Genomic DNA, 7794 nt, shown 5'->3' on the forward strand with positions numbered 1-7794 from the left:
AGATCGGGCTCCTCCCCGATCCAAACCAGCAAGGGGAAAGGTGAGCAGGAAGGGGAGTGGGGTTTGTGCAGGTGGGTGAGTGGGGGGGAGGTTGCTCTAGGTCACGGGGTAGTGGGGGGATAAGGAAGCCCGGCTGGGCCTGGTGGGCCGGCCAGTGCAGCGGCCAGTTGGGCCGTTAGGCCTAGCATGTGGGGGTGGGCTTGTTTCTCTCTTTATTTTTTTAACTTTTCTGTTTTATTTTAGTTACTGCTTCTATTAGTTTATCCACTAACAGGCTTTTGTAAAATGAAACAATTTGTCAAAACAAATACTAGGCATTATTTAGTACTGCCACAAAAATCTTGGAGTTTTAATTAAAATAGTTTAGAATTTCTACAATTTTGAAAAGGCATTTCAGTAAAGAGTTGGTCCCTATTTTAATTGTTTGAGAGCAATTAAACATTTTATTAATGTTGGGTTCTCCCTGATAATTAGTTAAAGAATATTTGCAAACCACCGAACATTTTTATTTTACCGTTTGAAGAAACAACAATTTGACTTTATTTTAAATTGAATGTGAAATTGGTTTGGATCAAAGCAAGGTTTATTAAAATAATCATGATGACCTGGCTCCATTAGTGCGTGATTACTGTAGCTTAACGACCGGGGTGTTACAAATCTCCTCCACTACAAGAAATCTCGTCCCGAGATTTAAGAGGGGGGTAAGGGGGGAGGGATTCGGTTACGAAATTCTAACGAGTCTTCTCGGTCTTGGTTGTTCTTCTCGAAGAGGTCGATCCGTAGCATTGATGTCTTCATTCTTATGCATCAATGCATCATAATGAAGTTGTCGTCCTTCCTTCGAAAATTATGTCGTACTTACGAATATGTAAGGGCTACTCTACAACGATAGAATGGTATAAGGGGAAATCATATGGGGGTTATCCCAGGAATGAACACATGAGTATTTATCGAGTTGAACGAATGCAACATATCGAGATCCAAGTAAGAAGGTAGCATAAGAAGTTTCAAGCGGATAGACAATCGTTCGTTGCCTGAAACAGAGTGTGAAAGGGGTTCAAGGCAACGAGAATAAGTATTTTGTTTAATGCCAGAATTGATGATCTCTCGGAAGGTGGCTCGTGAATTACATACGAGGCCAAGTGTGAGGAATAGCCTTTAGGAGCTGGGGTGTATAGGAAAGTCAGGTTTCGATGCTGGGACTTGTGGGTTATGGGCCCACCATGGGGGATTAAAGGTAGAAAGAGCGGTGACATATTGCACGATCATGAAAGAAAGGCATGTCAGAGGATAGTCTGTCGGTTATGTTGGCAACAACATCGGTACCAAGGGCGAGGGACGAAGAGAACCATTTTCCTGCTCGTTGAACGAGGCGGACCAATAGGCAAAATTCTCGTCCATCGGTGGTTACCGGAATGTCATCAACAAAAGTAACAGGGTCTTACTAACAGAATTGTACATGAGGGGTTTACATAAGCAGGGAATTAATACTGCTTAGACCATAAAGATCAACAGAAAGGTTAAACCAAATAATGGGAAGGAAAATATGATTATTAGATATTTCAGGGGTATATCCTTCCCAAGGACAAGCAGAGCATGATATCCATGACAAGATATAATGTAGAAAACTCGTTAGGTACGGGAGAGAATTTTCATGACATTACCCATACAACGGTGTTTGGATAATTGAGCAGGAAACATTTAACTTTGGGCTTCAAATGTTCCTGTTGAAAATCGGAGTACCATAGACATGCTTCGAGATAGCATTGACATGGTCAACAGGTGAAGATTAGACTTTGGAAACAAAAAGGATCCACCAGGAACAACTTATAGAATAAGTCTTACAATTTCCTCACGGAAGAATGACTAACCTTGCCAAAAGGAAACTATAACAATAGGTCCTCCGACCAGGTGTGCTAGGCATGACATCACCTTACCGGGTCATATAAAGACCAATGTTATAACTCTTGGAAATATGTTCCAACCATCATATCTGACTGAGATTCAGATCTGATTGGTGTCAGGATAACTCAGACTCAGGATGCCTGAGAAGAAAGGTGCAACACAAATTGTTGAGATGACATTGTAAGATTATCGGGAATTGAACTATAGAAGCAAGTCCCGAATCATGAGTTCATCATTAAACCAAGGAGATGATGAGGAGGTAGCTGGTGGACTTGGCAATAATTCAACGAGGTATCCAAAAAGATGGATTTCCACAGTTATGTGAACAAGGAGAAAACATTTGTCGAATCAAATGATATAATGAGGTATGCTCAAGGAAAAACATACACAATTAAACATTAGTTGAAAAGGGTGCCCAAAGTATGGCCTTAGGTAGCATGATCAAATGTTAGAATGGTGATTCAGTGATCAATAGTCTAAGAATGAACGTTCGACCATTAACTTCAAAGCAATAGGGTTGCTAGAAGGGCAGAATCCAAACAGCACCGTTCACCTGTTGGTATCCCGGTTAGAACCAACACGGGGACCAGGAAAGAAAGGTGATGGTGAGAAGTATTACCTGCATCAAGAATCCTTAAGAGGTGGTGAAATTCTCACGACTTTCTTGACATTAAATATGGTAATACTCCAAGGTAAAGAAGAACAAATGCTGGATAGCAAGGAACTCAAGGTATAACACAAAACACGAACAAGTTTGTGTTGGAGGGAAGTCAATAAAGTGGTCGATGGTAACAAAAATCATCAAGGGCAAGGATGGTATTTCTCATCATGAACTCAATTGATATCTTGGAAGAGCTCGGAATGTTGATGATGATCACGACACATTTGTCGAGAGATTTCATGAAGATGTAATCAATCGGCGATGACATCTAGTCAAACGAATGATAAGCGGAAGGTTATTGGAACCATGGTTACGACACAAACTCGAAATCAAGCTTGCGGTTCAAGACGAAATGATATGATGAGGAAAATCGACGTAAGCTTAGCTCATCATCGAGAATTGTGCTCAGTGAAGAAGGACCAGGTAGCACAGTTAAAATTTAGCACAATGATGATATAGCCGACCAGGCTAGGAATGACTTAAATGATTATTAACTCGTAAGCAACAACAATTACTTAAGAGTTATTGAATCAGAGTGCGGAATCGATTCACTTATTGGTGTCCTCGGTTGACGACAACCCAGAACCCAGGAAAATTGGAATCTGTGAGAAATAATAGTTGATGAAGAACCCATAGGAAGTTATGCAGTTCTATGATATTCTTGAGATACCAGAGTGTAATACACGACAGTAGATCAAAGTAAAGGTTGGTCGGGTGCAATGATCTGTAGAAGACAATTACTACAACTTGTCCGAGAAATAGTATTTAAAGGAGAACATGGTCGGAACCACGATTGCAAAAGGCCAGATCCCAGATATAAGATGAACTTATACCAAGGGGATAGTTAATTTAAGAGAAGCTTTAATGATAAGATCTACATCGTGTCCATGGGCATGAACACAAAGTTCAAGGTCGACTCCCACTTCTCAAATGCATAACCTTTCATTCACTTCTCACTTTCCATGAAGTTGTAGCGTTGAAATTTTATGTGACGAAAAACTAGTAGAGTATAACCCGCATAACCTTCGGGGTCACACAAATTAGGGAAGGCATAGGTTCAACCCATCGGGGCATCTTAGGAACATGTACCACAAACTATATGAGTAGTTAGCACAAGCTCGAAAGTAGAGCATGGTTGACAAGCAGAGGATACAAGTCTCCAAAGGCAAACGACACGATTTACCAAAAGGCATTATGTATCTGAGGAAAACTCACATGGTTATTGAATATGTGGAACACTGTCGGATAATATTCCAACAAGGGGTCTTGTGGTCTACAACGGAGCTGATGCAAGTATCGGTACTCTATCAGAGAAAGAAGGAACAAAGGGGCATCGGATTATAGAAACAAGTGACTAATTCAAAGCTCAAATGCAAAGGAATTATCATTTCCAAATCAAGGGATCAGAAGCCAACAGTCTAATTAAGAATGGATAAGTTGAATAGACTTAGGGCTACAATCGACATCAATTTGATTGGTCGATAACCAGCTCATGTTCAAAATGCCATCTGAGCCGGAAGATAATTTAAAAGGATCAACCGATGATTGTGTGCATTCGCACTGATGTTGAATCAATAGGATCAAAATGACGGTGTCAAAGGAGACTAATGAATATTGCCAGACATATGGGAAGCATTCATAATGCAAGCAGACAAGTATTTGCAGAGCAATAAGCTGCTAAGGACTTTTGGAGGATCGAATAGTATTTCGAAGACCTTAGTGAAACACATAAACAACTGGGGATGGGCGAATACTCGGTATGTGCGAGGAATTATCCGTAGGAGTATTCAGGTGGCACGGGACTGCAAGGCAGTAGGCACAAAGTATTCTCAAAACAATAGAGAGAATTTTGAGGTCTCTTATAATAACAAGATCATCTGGGGATGAATGTATGAATGATAAATGTAGGTAGTTATCCATAAGGATACATCGGTGGTAGGGAATTGTAAAAGCGATGGCACATAGTCTTGAGAGAACACAGTAGGGTGTCTTCGGAATCTTTTCGTGAAGCAAGCGATCATTCGGACCGAGGGGGTCTCCGGGAGAAAGTATTTACGAGAACCTAGAGTTAGAGTTAGAAAATTCTTTTTAACCCGAATAGAGGAGACATAAGAGTCCCAGAGTATAGGTCGAGGAATAAAAGATCCTAATACCACCCAATGGTGACGTGGGCCCGTAAGCCGCACAGCCATGTTAGTAAAAGTTTTTGTAATGTCTAGACTCAACTTCGGCCAAGGAGTGTGGAAGGGGGATTCCTACAGGCAGTCGGTTCTGATACCAACTTGTGACGCCCCCGTAATCGTACACTAATCATACACGCAAACGTGTACGATCAAGATCAGGGACTCACGGGAAGATATCACAACACAACTCTACAAATAAAATAAGTCATACAAGCATCATATTACAAGCCAGGGGCCTCGAGGGCTCGAATACAAGAGCTCGATCATAGACGAGTCAGCGGAAGCAACAATATCTGAGTATAGACATAAGTTAAACAAGTTTTCCTTAAGAAGGCTAGCACAAACTGGGATACAGATGGAAAGAGGCGCAGGCCTCATGCCTGGGATCCTCCTAAACTACTCATGGTCGCCGTCAGCGGGCTGCACGTAGTAATAGGCACCTCCCAAGTAGTAGTAGTCGTCATCGACTGTGGCATCTGGCTCCTGGGCTCCACCGTATGGTTGCAGCAATCGGATATAGGAAAGGGGAAAAGGGGAAGAAAAGCAACCGTGAGTACTCATCCAAAGTACTCGCAAGCAAGGAGCTACACTACATATGTATGGATTGGTATCAAATGGAATAAGGGTATCATATGTGGACTGAACTGTAGAATGCCGGAATAAGAGGGGGATAGCTAGTCCTTTCGAAGACTACGCTTCTGGTAACCTCCATCTTGCAGCAGGAGAAGAGAGTAGATGGTAAGTTCACCAAGTATCGTCGCATAGCATAATCCTAACCGATGATCCTCCCCTCGTCGCCCTGTGAGAGAGCGACCGCCGGTTGTATCTGGCACTTGGAAGCGTGTGTTTTATTAAGTATCCGGTTCTAGTTGTCATAAGGTCAAGGTACAACTCCAAGTCATCATGTTACCGAAGATCACGGCTATTCGAATAGATTAACTTCCCTGCAGGGGTGCACCACATAACCCAACACGCTCGATCCCATTTGGCCGGACACACTTTCCTGGGTCATGCCCGGCCTCGGAAGATCAACACGTCACAGCCCTACCTAGGCACAACAGAGAGGTCAGCATGCCGGTCTAAATCCTATGGCGCAGGGGTCTGGGCCCATCGCCCATTGCACACCTGCATGTTGCGAGGGCGGCCGGAAGCAGACCTAGCCTAGCAGGCGTTCCAGTCCAATCCGGCGTGCGCCGCTCAGTTGCTGATGTCACGAGGGCTTCGGCTGATACCACGATGTCGAGTGCCCATAACTGTCCCCGCATAGATGGTTAGTGCATATAGGCCAATGGCCAGACTCAGATCAAATACCAAGATCTCGTTAAACGTGTTAAGTATCCGCAAACACCGACCAGGGCCAGGCCCACCTCTCTCCTAGGTGGTCTCAACCTGCCCTGTCGCTCCGCCACAAAGTAACAGTCGAGGGCCGTCGGGAACCCAGGGCCACCTCTACCGGGATGGAGCCACCTGCCCCTTCAGCCCCCAACTCCGAACAGTACCACAGGTAATGTAATAGTGCAAAGTATATAGTATATGCCCGTGATCACCTCCCGAAGTGATCACGGCCCAGTAGTATAGCATGACAGACAGACAAGAGTGTAGGGCCACTTATGATAGTAGGATTGCAGGTAAAGGTAACAACAGTAGTAGCAAGGACAGGCTATGCATCGGGATAGGATTAACGGAAAGCAGTAACATGCTACACTACTCTAATGCAAGCAGTATAGAGAAGAGTAGGCGATATCTGGTGATCAAGGGGGGAGGGGGCTTGCCTGGTTGCTCTGGCAAGAGAGAGTGGTCGTCAACACCGTAGTCGTACTGGGTAGCAGCGGCGTTGGTCTCGATGTCTAGCGAGAGAAGAGGGGGAAGAAACAATAAATATAATGCAAACAAATGCATGACGATGCATGACATGACAAAGCGTGATGCTAGGCGTGCCCTACGCGGTACGAGGTGGTACCGGTGAAGGGGGAAAACATCCGGGAACGTATTCCCGGTGTTTCGCATTTTCGGACAAATGAACCGGAGGGGGGAAAGTTGCGTGTTCAGTATGCTAGGGATGCATGGCGGACGAACGGGTTGCGTATCTGGATTTGTCTCGTCGTTCTGAGCAACTTTCATGTACAAAGTTTTTTCATCCGAGCTACGGTTTATTTTATATTAATTTTAAAAGATTTAAATCATTTTTAGGATTGATTTAATTATTTTAATGCAACATTATCCAGAATAGTGTTTGCTGACGTCATCATGACATCAGCAGTCAACAAAACATTGACTGGGTTAAACTGACGTGTGGGTCCCGCATGTCATGCCCTGTTTAGTTAATTAACAAAAGTTAATTAGGTTAATTATTTAATTAGGTTAATCTAATTAGGATTAGTTAAGTTAATTAATTCTTTAATTAATTAATTAATTAATTAATTAATTATTAATAATATAATATTTATCTATTTTTTGTTTTTTTTTGTTTCAGGCAGCTGGGCCCCATGTGTGTGTGCCCCATCTAGCCAATCGGGGCGGCCAACGGGCGCGCGGGCTGCGCCGGAATGGCGAGCGGTGCGGGGCTAGCGGTAGGGAGGCGGCGACGAGCAACGGTGGAGGCGAGGGGGCTGCGCGGCAGCAACGACTAGTCGGAGTTGCGCGCGCCGGCGGTCGCAGCAGGAGCGGCAAGCTGCACGGGGCTCGGGGCCGGCCGGAGCTCGACGGGAGCTAGGCGAGCAGAAGGCCGCGGGTGGAGCGGGGAAAGGCATGCTGCGGGGACGGCGAGCGAGGAGCGGCGGGGCTGTGGCGAGGCACGCGGGTGGCAGCGGTGGGAGGCCGCGCAGGGCGGCTAGGCGGTAGGGCGGAGGGGGGCGCCGCAAGCGCGGGCGCATGTGCGCGGCGACAGGGGAAGGAGGAGAAGGAAAGCGGTGGCAGCTCACAGAGGCCGCAGGGTTCGGGGCAGCGGGTGGCGAGGAGGATGTTGGGGACGACGACGGCGACGTGGAGGAGGCAGTCCAGCGAGGTGGGGCTCCGGCGAGGAAGCTTTGGGCGCGGGGCGGCGTC

Source organism: Triticum dicoccoides, chromosome 4A, assembly GCF_002162155.2.
Source record: "Triticum dicoccoides isolate Atlit2015 ecotype Zavitan chromosome 4A, WEW_v2.0, whole genome shotgun sequence".
Classification (NCBI taxonomy): Eukaryota; Viridiplantae; Streptophyta; class Magnoliopsida; order Poales; family Poaceae; genus Triticum; species Triticum dicoccoides.